This window comes from Sander vitreus, chromosome 7 (genome assembly GCF_031162955.1).
Source record: "Sander vitreus isolate 19-12246 chromosome 7, sanVit1, whole genome shotgun sequence".
Taxonomy (NCBI): domain Eukaryota; kingdom Metazoa; phylum Chordata; class Actinopteri; order Perciformes; family Percidae; genus Sander; species Sander vitreus.
This window is the reverse complement of record NC_135861.1, coordinates 30,956,519-30,975,317: the sequence shown is the minus strand read 5'-3', so window position 1 is coordinate 30,975,317 and position 18,799 is coordinate 30,956,519. Positions and strand designations below refer to the sequence as shown.

At 39.1% G+C, this 18,799-nt stretch overlaps 1 pseudogene; it reads right to left on the bottom strand.

Moving 5' to 3' along the window:
- Positions 1–7,529: 7,529 nt before the first annotated feature.
- LOC144520230 (uncharacterized) lies at positions 7,530–18,491 on the bottom strand (annotated as a pseudogene).
- Between the last annotated feature and the right edge of the window lie 308 nt (positions 18,492–18,799).

Here is an 18,799-nt window from a genome sequence, read left to right as displayed (position 1 = left end):
CTGATTACATGAAGCCTGACAAGATAGATTTTCGTATGTTATGTGAGCCAGCAATATCGTGAGAGTCCAGCTGCCGTGCAAGGTAAGTGTGTCACAGCCACTGCTGCTACTACAACTGCTGACCGTGTTGCTATGGTATCTTGCCCTCATGTCTCTCCCTCTGTGCCCCTTCTTCAACTCTCCCACACCCCTCTAGGCGCGCCTCGTTTGAAAACCTCAAGATGGTCAGTATTAAAAATGACCACAACATGAATCACTCCGATTAATAGCTGGTTCTGTTTTCTGGCTTCAGGACATGATAATAAATAAATAAATCATGGTTCATAGTTTGTATATTTTAGTTTTTATAATACTCAAGCTAAATAAATATCTAGTCTGACACAGTGATAAAGAGCTGAGCAAAAACCTTCTGTTCTCGTCACATACACGTAAACACAGTGTTACAAAATGACTAGTTCACCTAAATTGTAAATAAATATAAACACATATAGGTATTTGAACAGTTGAATGTAGCCAGATAGTTTGGGTTTTATCTGTCCAGCCCAAAACAATGGAGGTGAATGGAGTCCTCCCTGGTGCCAGTGTTTTTCCTGGAGCCTCTAAGCATCTTTATCAGTTTAAGCCCCCTGCACCTGTGTGATTTCTACCTGTGTCTATTCATTGTTCAAGCCTGCTGGGCTTTTGAGAAAGGAAAGTCAACCAAAGTGCCAGCAGGCATCATTTGTGTGCTCTTGTGTGGGTTATGGGTTGAAGGGTTCACATCAACTATGGTTCCAAGTGTGTTAACTTTAGTTCCTGGGGCCCTCAGCAGGCCTATTCTGCAGTCTAAACCTCAACCACAGGCACATTCTCAGATCTCTGTCCAAGCCTGATTTCTCCAGTTTCCTGCTCGAGCCCTGTGGTCGTCTCTTTTTTACCCAATCCTCCAACATCCAGTCCCTCTGGACTAAACAGTAATGCCATGGATGTTCCTTGGTTTGACTGGTGCTGTGCAGGTGTTTTTGTTGACTTATCTGTGGACCTGTAAGTTTCCCCAGTGCCCGGCCAATTTTCCAAACAGTTTCGCCTGTCTCCTCAGCATGCTTGCCGGTTTCCAGGGGCCTATTTCACCAAATGTATGGTCTTGCTTAATCACAGTCGTCATTGGAGGCGCTAAGCTCCGCATGGAGCCGCTGTAAAATAGTCGTGCAACAGAAAACTCAGATTGGACAGATAGTCAAGCTAGCTGTCTGGATTTACCCTGCAGAGATCTGAGGAGCAGTTAACCATAGTCCTCATAAGTCCACCGGAGTTTAAAATTCCAACACAAAGAAAGCCCATTACGCAAGTAAGCATAGACGCTTGGCCAATAAATGCTATTGAAGGGTGGGTCTTGGCGTGGCCACAGTGGGATTCGTAATATCGCTGGTGGACGTTGGACTAGTGGGCTGTAGGACCAAAGGGAATTTTTCGGGTTATTGAGAGTTCGGAACAATGGAGCGTTGGAGAAATGACATGGCACCAACTAATTGCTGCTGCTCTGCACTACGCGCTAATATCGCTCATCAGCAGATCACAAAGGGAGGGAGAGTGAGGGTGGAGTAAACGGGAAATGCTAACAGCTACACTGCAAACAGGGCATTAGTTAACTCCATGTTTAGCTCACACTAAACCTGGCTTAAAAACCAACATAAAAAATAATCATGATAAGATCATGGACCCTACCCAGGAAAAAAAAGTGATATTTTTGCCTTATCGCCCACCCCCTACTGTACGAGACAGTGCCACAGTTTGCAATCTGTGAGTACCCAGTGCCCACAAATAACTTTTGTTTAACAGGCCCTTGATTTGTGGACCAACAGCTTCCACAGCCTCGTTCTGAAACCCCTCACCACTCCATCAATGTGTAAAAATGATTCTAGAAGAGAGCCAGAAAATGAGAAAACATTGAAAGTGATTACTCTTTCATATATTATTCTTGCTATGCTATTGAATGGAGAATATTAAATTGAGTAAGTAATGTGACAGATCTTATTCGTGTGCATGGCCTGCAGGAGGTTAGGAGGTTCAGATGCTGTCAGCAATATAAAGCAGACCAACGCTCATTACGCAAATTTATGAGCAGAAGCCCTTAATGTTCAATATCTGTATTATTCAGCCCAACACCATCGAGCAAAATAAGACACAAAGCTGACTGAATGAATAATGAAACGATATAAATAAAACGAGGGGTTTGAAAAAAGTTCACCCAATATCACAATCATTCAATTCTAGTTTGATAAACAGAATTTTTTTTTTAGCATTTGACCCTTAAAATGTTTACAAAATGACTATACTTTTTTTTTTTTTTTTTTACGGTTCATGTAACTTTGTGTGTTTGATGAGTGCATGAATTCATGAACCCTGTATTGTGAAGTGTTCTGAGCCAGGAGATAATGTTTTGACAATTAGAGTGACATTGCTTTATCTCTAATTTTCAATGAGAGTTGCCATTGAAATTTGATACAAATGTATTCAATTATTTTAAGAAAAAAATCAAACAAGAAAAAAAAAAATCACTAACCACATTTTTGTCCAGGATTAATGTAGAGAACTATTTCTTCCCAACTCTAATGACCAGCTCACAGTGCAGGCCATGTGTGTTCCACATCCATATACAGACTGCACACACTGTTGATTTAATGTTTCACTATTATTGTAATGCAGACAATGTGGACTTGTGATTTGTGATTTTTGGTGCAGATCCAGCACTGAACACCAATTGCAAATTGTTTGGAATTTAAGAAAAAAAGTCTTAATCCTAAAGGAGATATATAATATATACTTTTATCTGGTTTTAATTCAGCTTGGATGTTTGTTGAATCTGTGTATCATGCCAAACCGATTTATTTGTGAAGATTTCATAGTTTTGTATAGTATTTTGTATAAGGTGTAATACAAACCTTTTCGATTTTCATGACCTTGCGGGGGGGGGGGGGGCATTTTATCAGAATACAGCATTTAAAATATGCTTAGAAATATAGGAAATATTGGATAGGATAGGACAATGTAATTCTGCTAAATAAAACATCACATCATTATTAGTTTCATTTGTTTTCATTTTAAACAAATTGTATATCCAAATACAATATACATTTTCTATAGTCTCACAATCCAATTGCTGGTTCCATGGTATCAGAATTTTGGATAGTCGTCATGGAAACATTAATTGGTCATGTGACAAGGGCTAGGAAGATTGGCAGAACAGGCAGCCAAGTGACAATACTCTGATCCAATGGAAATCACAATTGTCAGATTGACAGCACTCTAGCCCAAGGGGGTGGGGGGTGAGGCACCGGGGGCGTAAGAATGCGTTTCAGGGCTGCGTTTTCGCACGTGCAGTGTGAGTGAGACGGATGACCGTAGACGTTATAGGATTTTAAAGTTTTTTTGTTTTGTTTTTTTAAATTAAAGTGTTAACATGAGTCTCGTATATTATTAGCAAATATAAATCCCCACTGCTCACAGGCCTCCAGGGAAGGTAGTCTCTAAAGTAGCCATCCACAGATACAGTAAATCTTAAGGATTCACCACGGCCCATGCATGTTTAGCATTAAAACATGATTTGTAGAACCACAAAAACAATCTTTAGGATATGGTGATAACTTGTTATTCCATGCACTAGATAGGTAAATATCAAGGTGTTAGTACGCCCTACACGTAGGCCCAGTTTAATATGCAAATGCATTCATAATATATATAGCAGGGGGGCAGTGTTCCATCTCCCTTTCAGGGTAAGGAGCTTGAAAAAATGGCGAAGACAACAGGTGTATTTCATATACGATTTGGGTCGCAACAGAAAGTAATAGTGCTGTCTGGTGTTTATAAAAACCATCACATACAGGTGCTGGTCATATAATTAGAATATCATGAAAAAGTTGATTTATTTCAGTAATTCCATTCAAAAAGTGAAACTTGTATAATGTATACATTCATTCCACACAGACTGATATATTTCAAGTGTTTATTTCTTTTAATTTTGATGATTATAACTGACAACTAATGAAAACCCCAAATTCAGTATCTCAGAAAATTAGAATATTGTGAAAAGGTTCAATATTGAAGACACCTGGTGCCACACTCTAATCAGCTAATTAACTCAAAACACCTGCAAAGGCCTTTAAATGGTCTCTCAGTCTAGTTCTGTAGGCTACACAATCATGGGGAAGACTGCTGACTTGACAGCTGTCCAAAAGATGGCCATTGACATCTTGCACAAGGAGGGCAAGACACAAAAGGTCATTGCTAAAGAGGCTGGCTGTTCACATAGCTCTGTGTCCAAGCACATTAATAGAGTGGCGAAGGGAAGGAAAAATGTGGTAGAAAAAAGTGTACAAGCAATAGGGATAACCGCACCCTGGAGAGGATTGTGAAACAAAACCCATTCAAAAATGTGGGGAGATTCACAAAGAGTGGACTGCAGCTGGAGTCAGTGCTTCAAGAACCACCACGCACAGACGTAAGCAAGACATGGGTTTCAGCTGTCGCATTCCTTGTGTCAAGCCACTCCTGAACAAGACACAGCGTCAGAAGCGTCTCGCCTGGGCTAAAGACAAAAAGGACTGGACTGCTGCTGAGTGGTCCAAAGTTATGTTCTCTGATGAAAGTAAATTTTGCATTTCCTTTGGAAATCAAGGTCCCAGAGTCTGGAGGAAGAGAGGCGAGGCACAGAATCCACGTTGCTTGAAGTCCAGTCTTAAAGTTTCCACAGTCAGTGATGGTTTGGGGTGCCATGTCATCTGCTGGTGTTGGTCCACTGTGTTTTCTTGAGGTCCAAGGTCAACGCAGCCGTCTACCAGGAAGTTTTAGAGCACTTCATGCTTCCTGCTGCTGACCAAATTTATGGAGATGCAGATTTCATTTTCCAACAGGACTTGGCACCTGCACACAGTGCCAAAGCTACCAGTACCTGGTTTAAGGACCATGGTATCCCTGTTCTTAATTGGCCAGCAAACTCGCCTGACCTTAACCCCATAGAACATCTATGGGGTATTGTGAAGAGGAAGATGCGATACGCCATACCCAACAATGCAGCAGAGCTGAAGGCCACTATCAGAGCAACCTGGGCTCTCCTAACACCTGAGCAGTGCCACAGACTGATCGACTCCATGCCACGCCGCATTGCTGCAGTAATTCAGGCAAAAGGAGCCCCATCTAAGTATTGAGTGCTGTACATGCTCATACTTTTCATGTTCATACTTTTCAGTTGGCCAACATTTCTAAAAATCCTATTTTTGTATTGGTCTTAAGTAATATTCTAATTACTTACTATTACCTTACTAAATACTGAATTTGGAGTTTTCATTAGGTGTCAGTTATAATCATCAAAATTAAAAGAAACACTTGAAATATATCAGTCTGTGTGGAATGACTGTATACATTATACAAGTTTCACTTTTTTAATGGAATTACTGAAATAAATCAACTTTTTCATGATATTCTAATTATATGACCAGCACCTGTATTAAAATGTACCCTAGAGCTAGTAGTAGTAGTAGAAAGAAAGTAACAAATATAGAAAGCAAGTTAAAAATGTACCACAGTAGTGCTAAATGTAAGCAACAGTAGCACAATTCATGTTTGACTGTCAAATGGGAGCGCGTGTGTGTGTCCGGGAAGCCCCACCCTGACTGTTCCCAGAGGGTTCACTAAGAAACCACACCCCGTTTGTAGTCAACCCTGAAATTTGAGCCACTGCATTGGGAAGACACAGAGCAGCACACAACATACAATGTAGACCAGGGGTGTCAAAACCCCAGTTCACCAAGGGCCACACTGGAAAAGGAGAACCACATCAAGGGCCAGACATGTAGATTATCGACATGCTTTTATTTAATCAAAAATTAAATGCCTCGCATAATCTTCTCATACATAGTTGGATAGAAATAAAAACATAAAAAAGTAAGCAAAAATGCTGTTAGCCATTATAGAAGAAAGTGGCTGTTTGAAAGTTTGAAAAAGCAACAAAATACAAAGAAAACGCAACTAAACTTAGGTGGGCCAGAATTTATTGTAAACCAAACGTGATATGCGGGTCGGATAAAATCTATTTGGCCAGCTGGCCTTGAGTTTGACACACGTGCCCCAACCTAAAAATGAAAATAATAAAAGCAAGCTAAACCCTCAGCTAGGTTATGATAATATCCATGTACGAGACAGCCATTGTGTCTCGGAACTTAAAACCCTCTTTTTCAGACCTAAGCACAACTCAGAGCAGTAAGCAACAAGGAAAGAGTACGAAACAAATAGACATTGTGAGGCGACAGAATAATAAAATGCAGATAGGCAGAGCAGTAGAAGAAGTCAAATCATTTGTATATATATATATATATATATATATATATATATATATATATATATATATATTTTTTTTTAAACCATGTATTTATTTTGAAGTTTACAATCAAGCCACAAAATACCTTAAAACATAATGACTTATTTTGAAAGAGTGTCCTCATATAAAAGAAATACAATGTTTTTATACAATTGTATGTATATGCTGATCATAATGTAAATTAGTGAGCCACTTGGTAAATATCATCTGCTAACCTTGATAGCCACACACCTCCTAAAATATGAACTATATTATACTAACATAACAAACTTTTATTTGGCTTTTTATGACTAATTTATTAATTACTATTTGAGAAAAGAGTCATCTTCATCTAATGTCTAACGTGAATAAAATAGCCTTGAACCACCTACTTACTACATTCCTGTCACTATCTGATGTGGCTGTGAGTCTAGTGCAGATCCTAAGGTACAGCAGGCAGTGGACCAAACCACTGTGAGGCAAGGGAGGGGGGACTCAAAATGTTTCTTAATGTTTCTAAACTTAAAATCTACCCCTCCCTTTTCCATCTGGCCCAATAGGGACAGAGAAAAAGCATACAAAAGTAAACACAGATAAATACTGTTTTCAGGTAGGAAATCGATTGTGGAAGTCAACCTTTATAACTTTTAATCAAATGTGCGTTTCACGAGTTATTGGAATTTAATTTCACAATTTCCATCAGCTAATGGCATTATGGGAAGGCATATTTTCCGTCATTAATAGGAAAACTGTCATTTATATATAGTTCAGAGGAAAGGCAAAAAGTAGGTCAATGATCAATTTGACTTCTGAGTGAAGAGTAACTGTTGTCTATACAATTCACCTACATGTCATACAAACCATGCACAACATATATATGCTGGTGAAATAGAACAAGGCTTCAGAGACATGATCGCTACTAACAATATCAATAGGAACTCCATTACATTAATTCAAACTATTTCTGTCTCAGATTTTGTGAAAAGGTAGGAATGGGAAAACTACGCAGGCCCCAGTTCAGTAGGCTGAGGATGAGTGAATAGCAAGCTTGACCCATGCCACTGAGGTGCTATTTTGTGAAAGTGAACAACCTGGAAGTTGTGTGGCAATAGTAGAAAACCATGCGCCACAGTCAACCATCGTAGTTATAGGAGCAATAAGGATTTTAAACCTCAAAGTAGGAGTAGTAGAAGATAATTTAGTGGGGCAGCAGGGCTCTCTGGACAGCCTCACCAGGGTTGTGGCCATTGTAGAGCCCGTTGGTTTCGGCACCGGGGGCCCTGCCGGCTGGGAGGATGATAAATGCCCTGCTGCATCGATCCTTGTGTGGCCTGCCTGTTACTGTAACAGTTCCTTCTGAAGTGTCCCGGTTTGCCACACGTATAACACAATTGCTGTGACTGGTTCTGTGGCTGTCCCTGGTATCCGCCCCGTGATCCACCTCTTTCTCTACCACGTCCGCAGAACTGACCCTGAGGAGGCTGATAAGCATATTGAGCTGAAGGCCCGTAAAGTGGGGGCTCATGTTTTTGCCGCTGAGAGGGAGGTTGCTTCTGAGGCTCCACTAGTGGGGCCTGAATATGTATATTTAGCGCTTTAAGTTTTTGCAGTAACTCATCCTGTTGCACAGGAGTTTCAGCATTTAAAATGAGTGCGGTCAACATGTCCCAACCTCAAGTGTCTTGAGATAATTCTTGTTATGATTTGATAGTATAAATAAAACTGAATTTTTATTTTTTTTGCCAATTCAAGTTCTTAAAAAAATTATCATGTGTTTTACAGTTCAAGCTGTTATGTTCGTGTGCTGAGCTGCACAGAGACAAAAAGCCTGCAGCAGGCTCCTCCTCGCTGCTGCAGCAGTCTGTAATCTGATCCACTCGCTCGCTAACTGCTGCCTGACAAACTTCTTTCTCTCCAGGCAGCCCACTGTCTTAGATTCTCCCATAAGCTTTTCACAGTCTTCCTATCTCTCTACACCTTACCAAAAACTGTCCTTCTGTTATAGCGATATACACTTTAAAACGCCAAGCAACCTGACTGACTAACTCACAACAGTCGTTTATTTTATTTATTTATTTATTTATTTATTTTTTATACAAAGTATATGACAATATAGTCTAGAGGGTTAAAACGCTTACTGAGGAATTCATACCAACCAAACACCCAAAAATCAGTGAACCATGTGACTGAAGACTCTTGATCAGTGATATCGGTTTATTCGTCAATTGAGTCTATAGAAAACACCTTATTGAAGATATTTAACCATACATTTAACTAAAGTGTCTTATGGCCGTAAAGGACACCTTTATAGCAGTGTTAAACAACGTCTACGGTGTCTTATAGTTGTGGGGGACACCTTATATCATAAGTAATTATCACTATGGTGTTTCATAGGATTTTAACCTTACACAATGTTACCCGTATCACAATGATCATTAATGAGAGTCAGGTGTAAGAGTTTATAGAAATGACACTCAGCAGCGGTCTAAGGTAAGTAGATTATTGTATTCTATTAATCTAATAAATTGAATAGGTATTATTCTATTATATATAAATATTAGATGATTCGATCGGTACACTACTGAGTGTACCGATCTGAGACGGGGAGTACCTCCTATGATGTTATCTACTCAATAAGTACAGTTAACCCCAAACTACAAAACCTCACACGTACACAGAGAACCAGACAAAGACAACCAAAACAGCTCAACCACAATCAGCACCTGTAAAACAATCAGATATCGCACAAGCAAAACGGATTATAAAAATGACACACAAGAACAAGCAAAACCGACAAACAGCGCCAGATATTACACAAAACACAGCAAACAACCATAAACTAACACACTTCCACCAGAAAAGGCGTTACCACCTGGGTTCCGTTTATAGTTAATTCGACACTCGTACTAATCAATCTGAGTCCTTACTGCGTGTCCACAAATGTGTTCATGCACATGAATGGGAAACTGAATGCTCTTGCACAATGTCTCAAACACCAGGCACAACAGCAATGTCAGCAGTCACAAGAAAAATACAAAGGAAGACAGTACCAATTGGATCAGGAAGCTCGGTCACGGTTTCTGTAATAGCTATTACGTATAATTACACGGTCACGGAAATTATAGATCCAGCCATATGATCACAACGGCAAAACAATTCACTTAATTAACCCAGAGTGTATGTTCACAACACCTAGAATTCAGCACACATGCTCACAGTGCACAACAAACTCCGCCGTATGGTCACAACAGCAAACTCTATCTAACATGATCACAATCAATAGAGGTATCAGCATTGCAATATCAGTCACTGCACATGTTTTTGCTAAATTTGAAATGCTCAGATGATACACACTCACCCAGGTCCAAACATTTTTTGTGTGAGGGCCAAATATGAGAATTTTCAGCTATATCAAGCAATAGGTAATTCTCTCACCTGTTAGTCGTTTCGGTACCGTTTGGACCCGGAGAGGCGAGAGTCTGAGTGGTGGAGGCTGCCAAAAAAATCTGGCCAGGTCCAGAAGCCGATGATCCGATCTAGCCAGCACGTCGGAAGGTCACTATGTAGGATTTTATTCTAAAATGTGACCGTAATTGACCGGTCTGGCCCTAAAAAAGGCCAGACTTAATCTGACTCCAATTTTATGGTCACTTCACTTTGGATGGTGTTCGTTTACTGGTAGATCAGAGAAATAAGACTCAGGATTCGTCCAGTTAAAGTTAATAACAAGCTTTAGTGAAAAATGATATTGCAAAATACAAGAGTGTATGCATACAGCTCACATACTACCTTTCACCTATCAATCAGTCAAAGATTCCCCCAGCATCTGATGATGTGAAGTTAAAAATCTGCCTTATTTATTCACTTCCATCTCATCCGCTGTCATCAATTGGATACAGTCCAGATCTTCTGGCTCCAGCCAGCTCCTAACAGTTTGTAACACACTGTATGAAAAACGACCTTGACTTCTCCCATTCTCAACGAAACAAGTCGCTATTGTTGGATTTGAACACCTGTGTGTTTTAATCTCCTGCAAACTTTAAGGAGTTTTCATGAGAGCCAGGTCTTTTCCATACTTTGTATCACAAATCCCGCACTTGCAAAACGTTGACCATTGTTGCCTCGCTCCCTCCCCCGATCAGAGAAGAGCTTTCTCACACTCCTTTTATAATGTCTAATCACTGTAAAACTAGATGGCCTCTCATAACCCAGGGTGCATAAAAAGGCAACAAGGTCAAACACCATAAACTCTAAAACCTCTTCTTAACTCTTTTCACAAAATATATTCTAACAACGTTAAGAGTTCTATCACTTATTCTGCAGTCAGTAAATTACATCCTGACATATTTATATTAGAATATATTTTTTCTCTGCACAAACCCAGCGAAGCTGGGCCAAAAACTCAAAAACTTCCATTATTTCAAAATCACTTTAAATAAAACATTTTTCCTCTGTCTGGAAAGGATGACATTTTTAAGACAAATAGCCTTTGGTCTTTCATTATTTACTTGTGGGAGCATTTTACAGCCTCACAGACATAGCTGCATTCACTTTGCAAAGACATTAAATTCATTACGGAGAAAGATTGCACTTAAACAAGCTGTGAAGCCCGAGCCACATTTTGCTGTTTAATATGGCAATCCACAGCCCACATATGGCTCATCAGGGTGCTGTCAAACATGGCGAGCTTGACACGCAGGCACGCACACACACACGCACGCACGCACGCACGCACGCACACACACACACACACACACACACACACACACACACACACACATTTATGCACCAGAGAGGTACATACAATCTTGTTAGAGTTGTATAATGCGGCATAATTAAACAGGAATGTAGGCATGATTGGCAAAAATAGGAATGTGTGGTAATTATGAGTTTGAAGAAGCGGTAAGCATGAAGATTAAACATGATTACTTTGACTTTCCCTGTTAATGTTTCTCTAGTGAGCTTTCTGGGCATTCTAAAGTAAAGTTTTAAAATAATACACTTAACAGAAGTCCAAGCAAATGTCAGAGATGCTGTGCCCTGACGACATATGCAATCACAAGTCTGTTGACCATAGCATGACCATGAGAAGGCAAATTATATTGAAGCTAGATTGGTCAAAGTATGGCCTAAAAAGGCAAGTTTCCACTATAAATGATGAGGCTGATATTCTATATTTCCCCAAAAATAAAAATACCAAGCACAGCGTTATTCCATCTGTCAAAACTTTCCGACCCCCCCCTCAACCCCCTGTCGTCTGTGGTTCTCAGTCCTAAACCCATTTGTTCCAATTAGCAAATCCTGAAAAACACTTTAAATTGGTTTGTTTAAACAAAGGCTCAGGGATTTCCTAAAACAGCTGGACACTTAGAAACCAGTTTTTTTTTTAGAAACCATTAATAAAACACAAATGAAAATTAGAGCTGCAAGCAGCCCCTTGCCCCAGGGGTACTGACGGACGCCGCTATTTGCTCTCAGACATTGCAAATCGTTGCCAATGAAAAGGGAACTCTTTGCTGAGTTCAATGATACCTCTCACAAGAGTCTACCTTAAACGGTTCACAAGTTATGAAAGGGACGTGGTCTGTGTACATGGGTGTGGCTAGAGTATAGAGGGCGGCTCAATATCACATGTAGACCACACATTCTAAGTTTCATGTAAATCGGAATAACTTTTGCCAAGATACAACCGTTCCTTTTTCGACACCCACCTACAGGAAGTTGGTCCTCCATAACTTGCGCATTGTTTGAGCTATCAAAATTCTTTTGATAACTTTTTGTCATGAGGGTCCTCCGAGTCTATATGTAAGTTTTCGTGCCGATCGGACTCACGCCCCAGGAGCAGTTAGACAAAGTAGGTTTCCCATATATCGATATTTTGCTGATTATTTAAATAAAATGTAAACAGCAGCATCTAATGGTCGATTGCCGCAAAGTTTGGCACAGACACTAAACCGGCCATGAGGAACAACTTTGTCAAGTTTCGGGGCAATCGGAATAATTTTTGCCAAGATAACGCAACTTCCTGTTTAGACAGGAAGTTGCTATAACTTGCGCATTTTTTCAACTATCAAAATTCTTTTGATAACTTTTCGTCATGAGGGTCAACAGGTACTACCTACAAAGATTCAAGAAGATTTAAATCACGGCCTAGGACAAGTTCGAAAGAATGTAAGACACATGAAAAATGCATAAATTGAAGATGGCCGCCTTCCGGTTGGGCAGAGGTAATGAAGATAAATGGGAAATATGTCCGCAATGATTAGAGCAATATGTGTATTAAAGGTGAAGATCTGGTGAAGATCGGAACAACTATGTCCAAGTTAAGGCCTTCCACGCATTAGGGGGCGCTATGGAGTCCGCTTACAGGTATGGGCCAAATCGCTGTACGGTCTCGCAAAGCTCCCAGGTGTTTATGTGGCACCAATTTTTGTGAGTTTTCGTATATATATAGAGGCCGTCAAAAATGTGCCCAAGTGCTAAAACCAATAGGGGGCACTATAGAGCAATCATACCACTTCCAAGCTTAAATGTGAATTCAGATGAAAGAGTTTACCATTCTGCACATGGCTGCAACATTTTGAGAGTTTTCGTGCATCCTAAAGTCCTCAAACAAGTAAAATTAACATTTTTGCACGAAAACCAAGATTTCGGAAATTTTAGAATTATGTAATTTTTCTAAAAATAGCTCCATGGACTTGAAGATGAGACCTATGTTCCCTTAAAATTTGGTATATTAAGTTATTACTTTTTCCGAATGAAGGCGCACGTTAGGGGGCACTATGGAGCCCCCTGGCAACGCCCGAGTCCAATCACTACAGAACTTTGCATTTTTCACCAGTTCTGACGTGTGCAAATTTATGTGAGTTTTCGTGCATTCTAACCCCCTCAAAAATGGACTAAAAAAAAAATAATCCTTACAAAAACGATAGCCCCACTAACACAGAACGTTTAGGGAACGTTGGGGAACATTAGTTTCTGGTTCCCTAAAGGTTACTTCAAACCAAACCAGAAACTAAAGTTTAGGGAACATTCCCTCAGGGTTAATGTTCCCTATACGTTAAGGGAACCAACCAACTGAAACGTTCTCCTGTGGTTGCACTGTACCTCCACACAACGTTCCCGTTTGGTTGTTTTTGGTTGTTTTTGGTTGTTCTGAGTGCGGTTTTGAAATGATTATTTAAACCAGCTCCATTTAAGTTTTTGAAGTAGCATATAAAAGGTTTGCATTCACTCACAAATGATTGGTCTCATAAAATCTAAGTAAGATAAACAGCATAGCAAGAGAATATATTTATTTTTAGGCTGATATCAATTTTTCTAAAAACAACACTTGATGCATGATTTTGTTTTTTTAACCATATGGTGAAAATACTTAAAACAAGAATCTATCAATAGAACAATTTTAATCCGTGTATCATTCGTTCTTTTCATATTCAATTGAGATTTTAAAATCGGAAAATGAAAAAATTGTTCGTTATTTTGTTATTCGTTTATGAATCTGATACCAAAAAACGAATACTTCCTTGAACTCTTGAATACTGAACCCCTTCCTTCACTGTTTACATTTGCAAAGGTACATGGCCCAAATCTCTACATTACTGATGACAGTAATGTAGCACTATTTCCTGGGCCTGATGGCCATTTTAGCACTTTAGACCTCACAGTAAGGGGGCATTACGAGGTGCACAGTGGGAGCAGCGTGGAGGACTCATCTACTGGTGTCGGCATTGTGCCAGTAACACACAACCCTACCCGCTTTTCTTTCCACCGCCCACCCAACGCTGCTGCAGGTTCTGCTGTAGGTTCTGCTGCAAGGGCTTCAGCAAATCCAAGAGCTACCCTGACAAAAACATTCCAAAGGTAACCAAATAAAACTTTCACCATCACACCAATCTTAAGAGTAAGTTATACGATTACAGTTGTGTCCAAGGCAATGCTCTGCTTATGTTAGCCATAACTACATACAGACTTACATAAGACTTATAACATTTATTCACAAGTGTGACTTTAGCATATTTGACACTGATAATATATCTGCAGAAGAATGCGCTTTCAATGAAATGGCTACATTATGTTATCAAGTCACTCTACTATATTTGCATAATTCACCTGGAAGCATTTTATAGGCTGTATTATGAATATGGCTGTATTATACGAATAAGGCCTAAACAATGAGTAAAATAAATGTGTTCTATTATCAATATACAGGAACATCTTCATCGCTGAACTTGTGGATGGCAAGTTGGAGACTAGCACAACATTGACTGTGCGTTTCTCGGAATTTGAGGCTTCTGTTATGAGCATCCAAAACAAAGTTAATGATGCCCTTGAACAAGAGGATTCACCCATCCTCACTGACGGCCAGGGAAACAAAATCTTGGACTTTTTTGACACTTTGGTGTAGATGTTGCAATTCTTTTTCTGTCCAGTTTCTAGGACTGCATGAGATTTAGGGTCAATATTATTTATGGACTTTGATTTTGATTAATGCGTTAATCAAAAATAATTCTGAATAACAAATTAGAATCCCAGATTAATGGAAGTAACAGCAGGTAACATTGTGCATAAAACAATTTGGCTATTAAATACTAGGTCTATAATGACCATAGTAGCTATTGACAGGGTTACAATTGTTGCATTTATTGGATATAATTAGCTTTTTGTATATTGTGCTTGTTTTTCAGTTGACGAGAAGATACAGGCCTCGATGGCATTTTTGATAGAATTGAAGAGGTGGTCCTGGCAGCCCAGGGACTGCAAGAAGTGTCCACTACAATGAAGGAGCTGATGGAGTTTGCAAATTCCAACCGCAGAACAACACTGTCCCTGACTGAGGCCCAAGCATTAGCTGTTAGAGATGCCTTTGCCTGTATTGTCTGCAAAAGTAATTTTTGTATTTATATTTGTATTGTTTTCTTTAAAAACCTGTATTACCCATAATTCAGAAGTTGTTAAAAAAAACATACACTTTGCAATGTCTTATTTAGCAACAAATGACAATTGATAATTAGATAAGTATGGAAAATCCCAGGTCAGGTGTTCTACAACCACAAATGTGGATACAGTAAATAAACAGATGATACCATAGACAAAGTTTAGTCTACTTAACACATATATAAGTGCAACTAATTAACTCTTTCCATGAAGAACATAGACCAAATATAACAATTCAATCAAATACTGTAGTTTTTAAAACTGTTTTCTGATTTAATTGGCAGGTCCAATGGTTGAGCCCATGGTTTCATCGTGTTGCCAAAGCCTTGTTGGCTGCATGAGCTGCAGGAGCTGCATTGAAGAGTGGCAGACAAATTCTGCCTTTTGCCCAAAATGTCGAGCTGATGATTTTGGTGACAACATTCAAACACTAACTGGACTCTCTGATGCATTGGCTGCATTGAGAAGCATACTCTGGGAGTAATACTGTACAGAATGCAATCATGCGTAATTGCATAGTTTTACTGTTCTTTGTGTTCATTTTCAATTCAATTGAATAACATGTCAAGTCTACAGTTTAAGCAAACTCTTTTTTTGCTCATATTTCAATACTGTGAAAGCTAAGGTACAATCTCAGATTTGCACTATTTTATGTTGTATATTTTCTTAAATTGTTTGCATTTGGAAACTCTTGAAATGATATTGTACATTAAGTAAGCTATTCACAAAAGCGTAGGTTTTGTCGCTTGTGTTCTATTTCTCCTTGAATAACATGTTGAGTCTACAGTTAAAGCACTTTCATGCATGTACTTTTTATAAGGTCATTTTAGTTTTCATACCCATATTTCAATGATGTGAAAGCTAAGTTACAATCTCAAATTTGCACTATTTTATGTTTTAAATTTTTCAGAATTTTGAAGTTATCATAGTTTAAATTAAGCATAAAAAGTCTGCCCTTCTGGCAATACTGGTGCAATACTTTGTCATTGTATGCAAGATTTTATTTCACCTAAAAAAGTTCAATACAACAGAGTTTAAAGCAAAGGTTTATTTGTCAAATTATTCAACTGACAAATTGTGGGTACAGTGGCAGATACATACGATTTTTAAATCAATCTGTATGCCTGTTTCATTTTAAGAGCAGGGTTATCCAGGGTGCTCTCATCCAACATACAGTAAAAACAACAATTTAAGAGGGTATCAATAGAGGCTCTATGCAGACTGATTACAGTTTGAAGTAAAGAACAAAGCACACTGAGACCGATCCATAGTTGATTCCAACAGTGTGTAGGCCAATTAAGATTTTATATAAAAACTATAATATAAATGGTTGACAAACTTTGAATCAGCACTGTAGCACAATACAGTCTGTTTTCCTAGCTACTTAACAACACCACAGCATTTCAGTTACTTTTTTCAAACATATCTTTGGGTGACATTTATGAGGTACAACAAGGCATCTTGGAAAGGTGTATAGTCATTGTTTACCACATGATTAAAAATAAGAGAGATGTCAGGGTAGTTTTCTGCAAAGTCTTGTTCTGCATGACATCTGTCCTCCTCAGATAAAAATGGGTCAGTTCCAAAAACTGACACCCAAGTCAGCAAGGATCCAAACTCTTGCTCGTACATGTTTGCCACAACAGAGGCATTGGGCAACAGCTCTTCAGAGATTTTAGCTGGACAGCCACCTGCTGCGAGTTCATTGGGTATCCCACGTCCTAAAACAAGGAAACAAATAACTAAAAGCAATGCCATGTATGCTGTATGTGGTTGGAGTGTGAAAAAATAACTGCTTCAAAGGGTTGTACATATTCAGTTTAGCATACCTGGGATCCTGTGTGCATTCCACGATTGCACCACTCTGCCTAGTCCAATTTGGCTTAATTGACATGTCAGGTTTGAAATGCAGAATTTAGTCATATTGTCCTCCATGTTGAGGACTTCTTGGTCCAGCAGGTGTACCAGGGCCTGTTTCAATGGGTAGTTAACACGATTGTTAACCTCGGGCCAAATCCTTTCCACTCGAAGATTCTGTTGAACACAAAACACGATTTCAGATGAAATGAAAATGTAATAGATTATAGATTAGTTTGGGAAATTAATTCCCATTTTAAATGCTTTCACTCCGTATTTGTTAGAATAAAAAAAAGCATTTGATTATATTAGTTGTACTGTTTGTCCGTATTACAAAAACCTCACCCTTTTTTGATGTTGTTTGAAGGTACGGTGGCCTGCTAGGGTTGTGTCTATGTCTTGACAGCATCTCTTGCACATGTACAACTCCCTGCCATGGTCGAACCTGAGTTGGTCCCACATCCCATGGTTAACCACTGCAGATCTGGGATAAAACAATGTGTACATGTGCAAAGGGCTGCACTGAACTTGAACTGATCCAATAAGAAAATTACATTCAATGAAAAGAGAATATACATTGCACAGAAAATATTATGACAAAAACATTGGTTCTGAATGTATTCACCTGTAAACTTCCTCATAAATCACAAGGTTGTTTTTCACTGACATGGTGGCATTGGCAACAATTTTGCTGCTGTAGCCATCAACTGCCACGACGTGTGTCACTCCAAACATCACAAGCTTCTCGTTTTGGTCCAGGTGAATTTTATGGCCCATATATTCCGCATGATACGGGATGGGATTTAGATTATGAGCACCCTGAAGACATTTTTTTATATTTTGAGCCCAGAATATTCACGAACCATTTCTACATCAAAGAAATTCTTATATGCATGCAACATCATGTACTGTAGGCCTACTATATTCTTAGCATATGACTTACCTGGCGTCGGAATTCGTGGTATGGCTGATAAATCTGAGGATTTTCCCAACTCGACATTCTCCTGCATGCACTCCCATTGAAGACAGATAGCCAGTCATGAACTTGCGGCCATAAGATGGGCCCGTCTGTTACAGTTACATACAGTTATTCGCTACAACATTTGAAAGACGGGCAGGATATAAAATGTGAAAACCTAAATAAAAAACTTACTTCATATATTGATCCAACCACAGCCCTCTCCAGTTCTGTGTCCTATACATGTCTTTTTCGCTTAAGGTTGTGCTGAACACAGAATCTTCTCACACTCATTTCAGAACATCGCTGGATACCCATCTGCTGCAGCGTTGTGGAAATCTCTACATATGTCTTGCCAGTTTCAAATAAGTCTTTAATTAAATCAGCATATGGTTCCAGTGCGGCCATGGCGTCAATACGAAATTACTCAAGAAATACTGACTCATTAATTTACAATCACTGCATGATTGAGGTTTTCCAGGCTTCTTTTAACTGTTTTCCAAATTGCGGCAAACTTCCAACACACGAAGAAGACAATAACTTCCGGTTAAAATAAATCGAACAAATTAAATATCAAAATCAAAATTGGTCCGTGGCCCGTTATTTAATTTCCTATTTTTGATCTGAGCATTAAATTGAAAGTACGAAAAATGACCCGTTATTCGTTTTTTGGTATCAGATTCATAAACAAATAACAAAATAACGAACCATTTTTT